The 14,729-nt window shown below is 44.4% G+C and overlaps 1 long non-coding RNA gene across 1 annotated transcript in view; it reads left to right on the top strand.

The window, feature by feature from the left end:
- The window catches only part of LOC115091331, a 99,742-nt gene that overhangs the window by 63,908 nt on the left and 21,105 nt on the right, over nucleotides 1–14,729 (top strand). The gene's annotated exons all lie outside the window — the stretch shown is intronic.

Genomic DNA, 14,729 nt, shown 5'->3' with positions numbered 1-14,729 from the left:
GAATTAAGCAGTATTACCATTAATCTCCAATAACTCATGCAACCCTCTTTTCAAGGGTTTTCTGGGGCCTTGCCTTGTGGCTCAGGCTATGGCACTGTAACCAAGTCTGCTTTCCCGTCATGCCTGTGTGGAACTGGGCATGCCCTGGAGATGACGTATTCCATCTGAGGCAAGGAGGGAAGTTGACAGCCCCTGCTGACCATGAAGCTCAGTGCTGAGGAATCATCTCTGTCGGAGATGTCCCTCCAGCCCTTGGGGCCAGCAAAGGTTGCTAGTGACACCTGGTATGCCATCTGGGGTAGGAGATTTGTAAATAAGGGAAAAGAGGGGGAGAAGGAGGAACTAAGTGTTGTTTCAGATGACAGCATATTGAAGAAATAGGGGTATTCATTTTGAAACTACATGAAAAAATGCAATGGAACCTTGTTGCATTTCATATTGTTTCAGAATGTTTTCCTTATGTTTCAGATCACAGTCCCCAACCTGCTGTCACCAGATGTGGGGTTGTAAAAGTCCATGGGGCAGAAGTGACTGGGATCAGTTTTTTCCTATTTAGGCTTCTACAAAATGAATATGGGGAAGGTGGCAAAATGGGGAAAATATTTATTCTGTCAGGGGGCATTGGTTTCTTCCTTTCCATTTTTCTTTTATTTTTTTCCCTCCTGTTTTATTTTTCGCTTTGCTGTTTATTTTATTTCAATTAAATGAAACAAACCACAATAAACATCAAACAGAATGAAAAAAATACCAATAAAATACCAAAACTAACTTTTTTCTGTGCACATGTACTTCTTGGATTTCCCATTTTGTCCTGTACTAATCCACCCCAGCCAGATTCAGGAGTAAGAGCGTTGGTTTGGATTGGAAATAAGATCTCTCATACGGAAGCACAGAAGGCTACCTGGGCGCACCAGGATGGCCCAAGAGAGCAAGGCAGCGCTTCACTTGATATCAGCTGGCAGGGTGTTTTACTTACCTCCAGAAATATAAGTGATTCAATGTCAATAGACATAGGTGGAGAACGTGTGCCACATTCAGAAATGATCTCCCACAGAGCCTGATGGCGACATTATACATAGAAACATAGAAATGACGGCAGAAGAAGACCAAACGGCCCATCCAGTCTGCCCAGCAAGCTTCACATTTTTTTCTCATACTTATCTGTTTCTCTTAGCTCTTTGGTTCTATTTCCCTTCCACCCCCACCATTAATGTAGAGAGCAGTGATGGAGCTGCAACCAAGTGAAATATCAAGCTTGATTAGTTATGGGTAGTAGGGGAAGTAACCGCCGCAATAAGCAAGCTACACCCATGCTTATTTGTTTTACCCAGACTGTGTTATTCAGCCCTTATTGGTTGTTTTTCTTCTCCCCTGCTGTTGAAGCAGGGAGCTATGCTGGATATGCTTGTAGTATCAGTTTTTCTTCTCCCCTGCCGTTGAAGCAGGATATGCATTGAAAGTGAAGTATCAGGCTTATTTGGTTTGGGGTAGTAACCGCCGTAACAAGCCAGCTACTCCCCACTTTGTGAGTGCAAATCCTTTTTTCTTCTCCCCTGCTGTTGAAGCAGAGAGCTATGCTGGATATGCGTGAAGTATCAGTTTTTCTTCTCCCCTGCCGTTGAAGCAGAGAGCTATGCTGGATATGCGTGAAGTATCAGTTTTTCTTCTCCCCTGCCGTTGAAGCAGAGAGCTATGCTGGATATGCGTGAAGTATCAGTTTTTCTTCTCCCCTGCTGTTGAAGCAGGGAGCTATGCTGGATATGCGTGAAGTATCAGGTTTTCTTCTCCCCTGCCGTTGAAGCAGAGAGCTATGCTGGATATACATTGAAAGTGAAGTATCAGGCTTATTTGGTTTGGGGTAGTAACCGCCGTAACAAGCCAGCTACTCCCCACTTTGTGAGTGCAAATCCTTTTTTCCACATTTCCTCTTGCTGTTGTAGCTTAGAGCGATGTTGGAGTCACAGTAACCATGTGTATGTTTATTGAATAAGGGTATTGTCTCCAGGCAGTAGCCGTCATTCTGGCTAGCCACCCACTCTTTATTGACGGCCTCTTGATTTTATGGATCCACAGTGTTTATCCCACGCCCCTTTGAAGTCCTTCTCCAACTCACCCTAACTCATCACTTCCCCTGAGGGCAGTTAACAATGGGAAATATTCCCTTGGTGGAGGGCTGGCATTGTGTGGTTCATAATATACTACAGGTTTCCGGCAATCAATTTGCTTATTTTTGCCCAGCTTTGGCCATTTTTACCAACTGATGTCTTGGCACACCACTCAGGTGCTCCGTGGAACACGAGTCACTGATCATAAAACTTAGACTGAACCATTCCCAAAAGCTGAAGCCCCAACGAATGAAGTATGTGCTGCTTTTTAGGTGATGCTAAGAAAAAGATTCCACTCCATTGAATCCGTAGAGATGTCACAAATATTCACATGGGAGAATAGCCAGGAACTAAAAGCTAAAAACACTCATTAGTCTGGAAAAGGAGCTAGGAGCCAGAGCTTTCGGACAAGCTCCCGGAGTAGAAATCCATGACACATACAGGCTGATTCAGTAAACTGCGCAGGAGAGCCGGCGCTCCAAGGTGCGCGCCCGCTCTCCCACCGCGCACCCAAGCCACTCTCCTGGGCGCGCGATTCAGTATGCAAATGAGGGTCCGCGCTAATAAGGAGGAGCTAGGGACACTAGCGAGCCCCTAGCGCCTCCTTATTGGCAGAAGCGGAAGCTGTCAGCGGGTTTGACAGCTGACGCTTAATTTTATCGGTGTTGGTTGTCGAACCCACTGACAGTCACGGGTTCAGAACACGGACGCTAGCAAAATTGAGCATCCGTCTTCCAACCCGCGGGCAGATTTTTTTTTTTTTTTTCCAAGATTTTTGAAATTTTTAAAAATTTTTTGGGGCCTCTGACTTAATATCGCTATGATATTAAGTCGGAGGGTGTACAGAAAAGCAGTTTTTTCTGCTTTTCTGTACACTTTCCCGGTGCCGGCCGAAATTAACTCCTGCCATTGGCAGGAATTAATTTCTGAGAGTAAAATGTGTGGCTTGGCTGCACATTTTACTTTCTGTATCGAGCAGGACTAACGAATAGGCTCATCAACATGCATTTTCAAGTTGAGCGCGCTATTAGTTTCGGAGGGGGGGGGGGTTGGATGTGCGTTTTCCACTCGCTATTAGTTACTGTATAAGGGGTAATAATAGCACATCAAAAAGGCGCGTCCAAACGGGGGCTAACAGTGCACCATACTGAATCGGCCTGATTATTAGCTAGACTATTGTTTTCCCTGGGAATGAGTAACAGGAATTAAATCTACTTTATGGGATGTGCCAGTTGCTTGCAACCTGTATTGGCCATGGTCAGAGACGGGATGCTGGGCTCGATGGACCTTGGTCTGATCCAGTATGGCAATTCTTATTTTCTTATGTTCTAACAAATGGAACTTGGATAAACAGAACCAAACTAAATTCTGTTAACTTGGCAGTTGGAGAAGGTGGAGCTTGGTGATGACCCTAAATACTCTGGCATTGTGCCCTTCCAGTCAGCGACCTAGAAAGGAGTTCTTGGAAGGAACAGTCTTTGGGTATTGCAGAGGTCATCTGATCTGTGAAAACATTCATGAGGGGGAGGGCGCAGCTAGCTCCAAAGTTTGTAAAATGTTGGAGAAGGGAATGTGAACTGTTGCAGGTTCTTGCTAGTAAACATCCAGAAGCAATGTGTCTACTGATCCACTCCAAAATGAGGGAACTGAAACCTTTTGCTTTTAATTCCTAAGATCGCTTCAGCTAGCCAAGCTACCCTGTGCAGTGCTGTTGGACTTAGCAGTTTTTTTTGCAATTTTTCTGATTTGACTGAGCAGGTTCATACAGAGCTTGCATCTATTTCTCCAGCTTCTACATGCAACTATAAACAAGCCATCAGGAAACTGACACACAGCCAGCGACTGTGGAAACGTTTTGACATATGTGAAGCCCTGCTAACCCCAAGCATGTACTGCACTAGGCAAACACTGCAGGCTGAAGTGCAGAGCATTGCACATCTCTTTTGCACAGAGTATGCCAAGCTTGCCACCTGCTGGCCAGTTCTATGTATTACTAGATGAAACTCACCACACCTTTGCAGTCAAATGGATGGCCTTTTTGCAACAATGCTGCTGCAGATATAGGATTTCCAGTTATCTCTTTACCAAAGACTTTAACAGAATCCACATATCAAGAGAGTTTCCAGATTGGGAGAAAAGGGAGGATCAGGACTAGGGGAAGGAGGGAATTCTCCCTTGGTTCCAGTCCTGCTCCCCCTTGCATCCCATCTCCTCTGTCCATCCCTACCTCCAATTCTCTTTCTCTCCCTTCCAACCTCCATCCCCAGTGCCCTCCCTCACTCCTCCCCCTCCATATCCCTGCTACTCTCAAACACACAGCCTTGACTGATGCCAGTCCCCTCTCACACACATGCCTGGCACTGGTTCCTTCCACCCTCTCTCTCTCACACACACATACATACAAACACACACACACTTTAATCCCTCCCTCCCTCCCACCCTACCCCTCACCCACACACCTCAGTGTCTGCCTTTCTTAAATATTCTTCCAAGGGCATAGATCAAATTATCACTCAATAAAGGGATTCTTTAGAGTCATAATTAAAAAAAAATATAGTAGTTACTCATAGGAATACCTCCCCCCCCCCCCCCGGCCACCCTAAGGGGGGGATATCTGGATTTAAAAAAAGGTTTGGGTAAGTTCTTGGAGGAGAAGTCCATTAACGGCTATTAATCAATTTTACTTAGGGAATAGCCACTGCTATGAATTGCATCAGGAGCATGGGATCTTCTTGGTGTTTGGGTAATTGCCAGGTTCTTGTGGCCTGGTTTGGCCTCTGTTGGAAACAGGATGCTGGGCTTGATGGACCCTTGGTCTGACCCAGCATGGAAATTTCTTATATTCTTCTAACTTCACCTGCCAACTTGGTGCCTCCCTCAGACCCTGAGAGAAAAAGCGAAAAGCCATAATACTTTAGCACTCTGTGCTTCAGCAAAACCACTCTTACCTATACAGGTGATTTGGGGTAGGCAAGATCCATTACCACCAAAGCCAAACGTGCAAGGTTTCTTGTTCCTATCCCCTTGCAACCCTAGATCTCTACCCAGTCCAACAAACCACTCTTCCATCCCTTCAACTAGGCCTTTTTTTTTTTTTTTTTTACTTTTGGAGGCCCATATTCAATAGACCAGGTAGTGGACAAGTTATCCGGCTAAAGTTAGCTGGATAACTTCTCCCATATATTCAATGAGATAAACGTCCCACTGCATATACCAGCCTGAAGTTATCTAGCTCATGAGGTTGGATAACTTAAAAACCTAACTGGCTATTTTTTAATAATGCCGGCTAGATTTTGAAGTTATCCAGTCTTGTGTGGCCAGATAACTAGCTACTTAAGTGGATATCAAAGATTCCCAGTTAAGTAGAGATCTATAAAAAGAAAAAAAAATGTAAAGGAGCCTGTGGCCCATTTCTCTTGATTCCGTCTCCAAATTAAAGATGAGCCCTTGTCGGCCTTGCATCTGCCACTCCTTAAACCCTCCAAAATATGCTTACATGTCCTGGGCCCGTCAGCCCTATTACCAATTTAAACAAATTGTAAATCAATTTAAACAAATTTGGAGAAGAGATTGAAAGAAACAGATGACAGGACCCTTTACATATGTTTTTTTTTTCCCCTTTTATAGATTTAAGAACATAAGAAAATGCCATACTGAGTCAGACCAAGGGTCCATCAAGCCCAGCATCCTGTTTCCAACAGTGGCCAATCCAGGCCACAAGAACCTGGCAAGTACCCAAAAACTAAGTCTATTCCATGTTACCATTGCTAATGGCAGTGGCTATTCTCTAAGGGGTAGATTTTATAATTTTGTGCGAGCGCGTACTTTTGTTTGCGCACCAGGCGCGAACAAGAGTACGCGGGATTTCAATAGATACGCGCGTATCCATTAAAATCTGGGATCGGCGCGCGCAAGGCTGCTGATTTTGGGCAGCCTGCGCGCGCCGAGCCACGCAGCCTGCCTCCGTTCCCTCCGAGGCCGTTCCGAAATCGGAGCGGCCTCGGAGGGAACTTTCTTTCGCCCTCCCCTCACCTTCCCCTCCCTTACCCTACCTAACCCACCCCCCCCCCCAGCCCTATCTAAACCCCCCCTACCTTTATCGCCGGATTTACGCCTGCCGGAGAAAGACGTAAATCTGCGTGCGCCAGCGGGCTGCTGGCGCGCCATCACCCGACCCGGGGACTGTTCCGGAGGGCGCGGCCACGCCCCAGGAACACCCCGGGCCGAAACCACGCCCGCAGCACCACCCCCGAAACATCGCGTCACCCGTGCCACACCCCCGAAACGCCGCATCATGACCGGCACGCCCCCCGGCACGCCTCTCCATGCAAGCCCCGGGACTTACGTGCGTCCCGGGGCTTGCGCGCGCCACCGAGCCTATGCAAAATAGGCACGCCGCGCGCAGGGGGGGTTTGGGGTAGGTTTTCGGGGGGTACGCGCGTACCCCTTTGAAAATCTACCCCTAAGCGAACTTAATAGCAGGTAATGGACTTCTCCTCCAAGAACTTATCCAATCCTTTTTTAAACACCGCTATACTGACTGCACGAACCACATCCCCTGGCAACAAATTCCAGAGTTTAATTGTGCGTTGAATAGAAAAGAACTTTCTCCGATTAGTTTTAAATGTGCCCCATGCTAACTTATTTATTTATTTAAAGTTTTTTTTCTAGACCGAAATTCGTTGGGTAGATCACATCGGTTTACAAGGAACATAAAAGCAGCGTATGGGCTTTACAATAAACTGATTTCAAACAAAGTAATAACAAAGGTGGTTGAACAAATAGCGTGTAATGGACTATGTAAATAATAGAGATTTATAAGTTTAGGTATACCATCACGCTGGTGTAAGGGTATAAGTTTAGGTACACCATCACCCTGGTGTAGCAGGAAGTGATCCTGTAGCAAGGACCTGCTCTCCAGGTGTTGTATTGTCCTCTCGCACTGAGGACAAGTCTCCCAGGGCTACTGCCCAGGAGGGAAGGGTTAGGCCGGCCATCATAGTTGGTGATTCGATTATTAGAAATGTAGATAGCAGGGTGGCTGGTGGACGTGAGGACCGCCTGGTAACTTGCTTGCCTGGTGCGCGCCACCTAGATAGGATTATAGACAGTGCTGGGGAGGAGCCGGCTGTCATGGGACATGTGGGCACCAACGACATAGGAAAATGTGGGAGAGAGGCTTGATGGACCCTTGGTCTGACCCAGCATGGCAATTTCTTATGTTCTTATGTTCATATGTTCTTAATATGGCAAAATTAAGGTAATGTAATAAAATATAAGTTTAGGTATATCTTAACATAATATGAAAAGGTCAGCTATTTACGTGGCGATAGGAGGTAGAAGGTGATAAGAGGTAAAGGCAAAGGTAGAAGTGTGGTAGTATTGTTGCAGGGGTGGCAAGATCTCTACTTAACTGAATATCTGGTTTAGAAGCTAGTTTTCTGGCCACGCAAGGACGGATAACTTTAGACCTGCTCAGAAGACTGTACTTTGAAAATCCTTTTTCATCTAAAATCTGTTGTTATAAATGCATAACATAATTGTGTATAGAGAGAGCGTGATAGGGTGGAAAGGAGGTGCAAAGCTGTAAAGTTTGCTTGGGGCGCCTAATACCCTTGCACCAGTTCTGGTGTCCTGTGCTCTGTAATGGGTGAGGGGGCACAATTTTTCTCTTGGCTGTAGGTGCCAAATTGCCTGGCTATTGCTCTGCACCCACGGTTGGACAAATTATCAAGGGGCCACATTCTACTCCAACCAATGAACGGAGGGACATGTAATTTGATGGGCTAGAAGGGGTTTTCGGCATTTGTGGCAAGTTAATATGGTTGGCAATTGGATAGAACAGTGTATGGCTCTGTTTTGATTTTTTTCCTTTCAAAAGAAGGTTATGGTTCTGCAGCATTATCACACTGAAGAACTGCGTTTCAAACTTTTGAACTTAATGTTTTGTTGCAAAACTGCTAAAGATTTGATTTACATTTTTAGTGACCTTTTTTTAATCCTTCCTCTTACAAAGTGGATTAGCCTATTTATGTTTGCTTTGCTTTTTAGTGCATATGTTTTTGGTTACATTTGTATGCCAGGATGAATCATTGGATGGGATTTAGGTTTAGATGATGTTCTCAAATTTACATGGTTGGCTTTTATGTTTGTTTAGCCTTTTGGGATTGGAGGGAGGGGTGTGGGTGGGATAGGGCAAAGTGTGGAGTTGGGAGGGAGAGGAGTTGATGTCAGAGATAAGTGTGTTCTATATTTTTCTTTTGGTGAGGCAAGGAATGGGGAAGCTGTAGCTGGGCAAGTTCATGCCATATATGGCCTGGATTTAGGATGGGAGATTCGAGCCTTAGGGAAGATGATGCTATCTTTTTATTCTACCTGTGACCTGACTAATCAGTTGTTATGATGACTCAAGATATTACAATATCAACCTGGAATGTATCTGGTATTAGAACAGAAATAGTTCACCTTTCATCAATAACTGATTCATCTATAGGCCCCCCTTCTCAACTTATATTCAATGGAACAACTATCCCCATATCAAAATCAGCAAAAAACTTAGGCATAACTATCAATACAGACCTTTCTTTAAAACAGCATATATCTGTATTAACTAGGAATTCTTTCTACAAACTTCAACTCTTAAAATGTCTACGTCCTCTACTTTTCTTTCATGACTTTCGGACTATTCCTCAATCACTCATCTTCTCCGGACTGGATTACTGTAATTCTCTATACATAGGTCTCCCAGAAAACACACTTCACTCACTTCAATTAATCCAAAATGCAGCAGCACGTATTCTAACAAATTCTTCAAAAAAAAATCATATCACCCCAATACTTCAATCTTTACATTGGTTACCAGTCAAATACAGAATACAGTTTAAAATTCTATCCATTATACACTCTCTCATTCATACCCCTAACTCAGTTACTTTATGCACCATCCTCCGCATTTACAAACCTACCAGACACCTAAGGTCAATGGACAAAAATCTTCTTGATATTCCATCACCTCGACAAGCCCGTTTAGATATTACCAGAAAAAGAGCTTTTTCAGTCATAGGCCCCATTTTATGGAATTCATTACCAGACTCTATCAGATCCATATCCAATTCCAAACAATTCAAAAAATCTTTAAAAACACATTTATTTCAAATCGCATTTCACATACCACCCACCAAATAATGCATCATATTCCCAGTTTTGGCACCTGATCCCGATTCTTTTACTTGTTTACTGATTTGTTTAAATTACCTATTTTTTAATTTTATTTTATGTTAATGAACAATTTTTGTAATTTTTATATCTTCTATAACTAAGTTATTTTTAAGTAACCCTTATTTTTTAGTTTTATTAGTTAGTTTTTATCTTTATTTTATTTGATATTTGTAAACCGTTTTGATTAAACACTGTTTGTAAAGACGGTATAGAAATATTTTTAAATAAATAAAATAAAATAAATCAGTAGTTAAGAGATATAAAATACTGCAGGCTGTGGGTTGACTCAAAATTTATATTACAATGCTTCAAACTCATTTAGATAGATATGAACATTAGTAGGAAAGAAAGCAGGTATGGCTATTTTGGTGGGTAAGTCAATTCCTTATCAAGCCACCAAACTTGTAGAGGACCCTGCTGGTAGATATGTCATAGTGGAGGGCTTCTTTGATAGGCAACCTTTGGTACTCTGTAGTGTTTATGTTCCCAATGTTTATGACCATAGCTTTTTTGTGAGAATAATACAATTGTTACAGAAATATTCTAATACTACTTTAATTATCGGTGGGGACTTTAATTGTGTTTTGGATCCAACCTTAGATAGGTCGGCTGTGGGCCCATATCGCCCTACTACTGTTACTAAGGGTATAAAATATTTGTGCCATAATTTGGATGTAGTAGATAGTTGGAGAACTATACATCCTTTAGAGAGATTTTACACTCATCTTTCCAGGGCACTGTGAGGCAATGCCCCTAGCGTTCCCCCTATTTACCTGTGCAGGACGAGGCTAGATGCCTGGTCCACCTTAAATACCTTAAGGGAGAGTATGCTCTATGGGCGGGATCCTGCGGAATAAGAGCTGGGATTCAGTGGGGGATAACCAGACCAGGCCCAGGTCTCTGGAAGGAAGGCAGTCCAAACACTGAGCTGAGACAAAGCAGTACAAACTGTGAATAGAGAGAGTACACTGTCTGAAAGTAAAGGCAATCTACTGTTGTGTATATGATTAAAGCTGTGAGTAAAGATTCTGTTTTAAGGAAGGCTGGAGTCAGACTGAATTTCTGCCTGCAGGCCTGTGGGAATCACTGCTCGTTCCCACAGGTACATCACATCGACTCTGTATTGATCAGTAGGACTGGTTTCTCTAAAGTTACCCTTTCAGATATAGGTCATATGGAAATTTCAGATCATTCTCAAGTCTGAATTGTCCTGGAAAGGTTTTTACTTTCAAAACAATATTTTCCTTGGCATTTCCCATGGTATCTGTTTCAGGATCAGGCATTTAAGGATTTTCTCCATAAACAATGGGACAGCTTTTGTGAGTTTAGTGCTGCACATATATCTTTCCCAATTTTATGTTGGGAAATGGCTAAAACGGTTCTTAGAGAGGATATTATTTCTTATGTTGTTGCCCGAAGGCAGAAATTGATGAATGAGATTATGCATTTAGAAAAACAAATGATGTCTGTAAAAAAAAGAGTTATGAGTCCAAGTCTTCCCCCAATAACAAAAATAAGTTTATAACTACACAGACTGCACTTGTGCTCCTGCTCGCGGGCTGTGCCGCGAGCAGGCACTTACCTCGCGGCCCGGAAGCCGTCGTCATGCTCCGTGCAGCTGGAGCTGCCCCCGGACCTTCAGTGCGACGGGAGCCGCCGCCGTCCTTCTTCGTGGCCTAGGGTCACTGTCATCTTCCTGCCTCCTCTTCTGCGGCCGGGTGGCCACCGCCGGAGTTCCTCGCGGCGGGAGCCGCTCTCAGCCTCTTCTTCGCGTCCTGGATGCCACCGCTCCAGCGTCGGGCCTGGTCGCAGCCTATTCCAGCTCCTGCCTTGCTCTGCGGCAGGGACGCTGCTGTCCAGGGTCCTGCCCTCTTCCTGCTTCTTAGGCACGGGGCCGAACCTCTCTTCTCTATTTAAAGGGCCCATAGCCGGATATGCCCCGGGCCCCACCTTTGGACTCCTCCCTGGGCGTTTCCTACAGAGCCCTATATCAAGGCTCCTCCATCACTTCATCCTTGCCTTGGCAAGGGGCTAGTCCTCCTTAGGATTCTCTGCTTCCTGCTCCTGCCTGGCTTCCCTTGTCTTCATGGATCCCTCGAAACCCATGTTCCTGGTCTCTTCCATTCCTGATGTGTCCAGATGTTCCCGTTGTCTGCCTTGTCTCCAGAGGCTCCGCATTGTCCCATCCCTGCGTGGTCCGCGACCAGCCCGGCGGAGTTATGTAGGGCACGCAGTGATGCGAGTGGTCCGCGACCACCCCGGCTGGGGTGTGTAGGGCGTTCGGTGGGATAGTTCCATCCGTTGTCGTCGAGGATTCTTCACATCCTTCATCTGTCCACATCCATGGTCTGGAGTCCTCTTGATGTCCTTGCCTTGCTCTTCCTCGCTGCCCTTCAATGAGTGTCCTGGGAGTCCGATGGGGATGTCCTGAGCCTTCTCCGTGGAGACATGACATTTTAGCTTACCTATAGATGTCTCGACTTGAGGCCTCCGATGTCTTGGACTCCGGCTTCGCCTAACCTCCAGCGGATTGTGATGTCAATGGATAGCCTGAGTGCCTTCCTGGCCATTGAAGCCTCCTTTCCGGCTGAGTGAGTTAGCGTGCTATCCGGATTCCACTCCATCCTGAGTTTTGCTTGCCTTGCCTTGTTTCTCATTCCTGAGTCTGCGTCTGCGACTGTTCCAGAGTCTTCGTCTTCTTCAACTCCTGGCCTTCATCCACCTCTGCCTCCTGTCCAGCCTGCTGCCTCTGCCATTACCCAGCAGCAGGTCCGAAAGGGCTTGGAATGGTCGGAGGACTACTCAGAGATCAACCTTGCGTGGTTGGCTTCCCGGAGGCTGTGCAAGTCGGCAGGGGCCTGGGCATCCGGTCTCTGTCTAGACAAGATTCCATCTCACCTGCCTCTGTGCTCCCTCAGAGCTCCTCTCCCAGTTCACCGAGGTCCAAGGGCACACTCCACTCGTCCCAGCGCAACAGGTTGCCAAGGCCCTGTGTGCACAACAGCACTTAACTCCCTTCTGCATCAGAGGACTAAAAAAAATCTGTGACGAATTATAAAAGTAATTTTTTTCATTTGGGGAACAAGTTGGATAGAATGTTAGCCAACTTAACTAAAAATTGTGGTGGGCACAAACATATAGCTTCTATACGTACTAAAACAGGTATTTTAGTGAATTTCAATCGGGACATTTGTACTGCTTTTCAGTTCTTTTATAAGGAATCATATACTGCTTCTATCCTAGATGTACAACAAATACATCAGTACTTGGAGACCATACATTTGCCATCTATAACAACTGCACAGTTGGATATTTTAAATATGCCCTTGGGTGCGCAAGAACTTCATAAAAGGATACAGCAGGGTAAGTTGCTGAAGACTCCAGACCCAGATGGCTACTTGGTTGAGTTCTGTAAGCTGTTGTCAGATAAGATCCTGTTGCCTCTTGGGGAGTTTTACACAAGCCTAATACAGGGCAGTGGATTGCCCTAACATAGTTCTGATTACAGTCTTGCTAAAATCGGGAAGGGAGCCTCCTTTGTTAGATTCCTATAGGACAATGTTGCTAATACATTTTGATATAAAGTTTTTAGCCAAAATAATTTCTGATCAGCTAACACGGATACTCCCTGGTTTTATAGCTATAGATTTAAGTGGGGTTTGTTAAAGGTAGATACTAGAAAGTCAATATTCGGAAAATTTTAGCTTCTATTGAAAGTAGTAAACTACAAAGGCTACTGTGTCTGATATTGGGTTTTGATGCTGAAACAGCATTTGATTGCGTGGACTGGACCTTTATATTCGAAAAGTAGGTCTCACAGACTATTTTCTGCAGATTATTCAAACTCTGTCTAATACACCAATGGCCTCGACTGTGGTTAATGACATTGTATCTGAGGGGTTTGAATTACAGTGAGGGACCCTCCAGGGTTGCCTGCTATCCCCCGTTCTTTTTGTGCTGACCTTAAAACCCCCTTTACAGTGGATTTGAGATAAAGATAGAAGGTATTGGATCCTCGGAGCAACATATTTTTAAATTGTCTTCTTTTGCTGACGATATCTTAGTTCATGTAAAAAATCCTCAAGTTTCAATTCCATCTCTTTTGGAAGAAATCCAATGCTATGGTAGACTGTGGGACTTCTCTTAAATTTGGATAAGTCAGAAGCCTTCTCCACATATGTGGTATCCATTTGTGGTCCCAATTTCCCAATAAAATGGGCACGTGATTCCTTTAAGTGCTTGGGGGTGTATTTATATAGGGATCTTGTTTATTTACATATGTTAAATTTTCAAAACATTTTGGTCAAAACTAAGGATATTTTGGCAGACTGGATGGCCTTTCTTCTCTCTTTGGTTGGGAGAGTGAATCTCTTTCAGATGACGATTTTACCAAAATGGTTATATGTCCTTAAGCAATTACTTCTATAGTTAACTGCTGCAAATATTTGCAAACAGGACCATCTCATTTGTCAAGTTCTTTGGCATAGCAAAAAACCGTGGATAGCTTTGTCAATATTGACAAGACGTTGGGATAAGGGTGGCGTGGGGTTGGCGGATTTGAAGTCATATACCTTGCCTTCTTCGACAAGTGTGATTGGATTATGGGAGATATTTCTTTCCCTGATATATAGACTAAATTATTGGTCCAGAAGGTGGTATTATTAAGGGAAAAAAGTTATGTTGCAAAATTAGTTGGCAATGGATCCACCGACCTTAACACAGCTCAGAAATTCTCTATACCATGTTTGCTGTATGGAAAAATGTATTGAAATTCTGGATGTGTCTAAAAAGCGTAAACCTTCCTTAAAAATCTGGAAATGTGGAGTGTGTGGTAAGAGGGAGGAAACTGGGGACATTCAGAGTTTTTGCATTTGTGCCAAAATGCCAGTGTGAGTGTGTACTGCCCAGAGGTTGATATGCACTTCCCGTTCTCCTGCTTTCTAAGTGGGTTTCACTACAGAACACATGATTTATACACTTATCACACAATAGGTAGTGCCCAATCCTTTTCCATCACCATTAACTTCCAGTAGTAGCACTCTCTTCTTTTCTGTCAGGTCACTGCTGTCCCTTCTTAACTGGGCAGAAGGAATCACAGCTACTTACCCTGATCTCCCAAGGCAGAGGTGACAATCCTCAGATTAAGAGCAGGATCCCAAAAAGCAAAACTCCCAGAAAAACACATAGCTCTGTCAAAAAAAACTTCCTCTTCCACACCTCCAAGACAATGTCTTCCAGACCATGGGGTACTAGCCAGTGCAGAGTCTCTTCCCGTAGTTCCAGGCTGAGGGCCCCCTATGGGAAAACTCTCCAGTAAATCTCCTCTTCCAAATCTAAAAAAAAAAAAAAATGCCACTATCCCGGATCAGACTGTTGGGCCCAACAGCTGGGGAATGCTTCAAAAAT

The sequence above is a fragment of the Rhinatrema bivittatum genome, chromosome 4, assembly GCF_901001135.1.
Source record: "Rhinatrema bivittatum chromosome 4, aRhiBiv1.1, whole genome shotgun sequence".
Classification (NCBI taxonomy): domain Eukaryota; kingdom Metazoa; phylum Chordata; class Amphibia; order Gymnophiona; family Rhinatrematidae; genus Rhinatrema; species Rhinatrema bivittatum.
The sequence above is the reverse complement of the archived record's forward strand: the minus strand, read 5'-3'. Positions and strand labels throughout refer to the sequence as shown.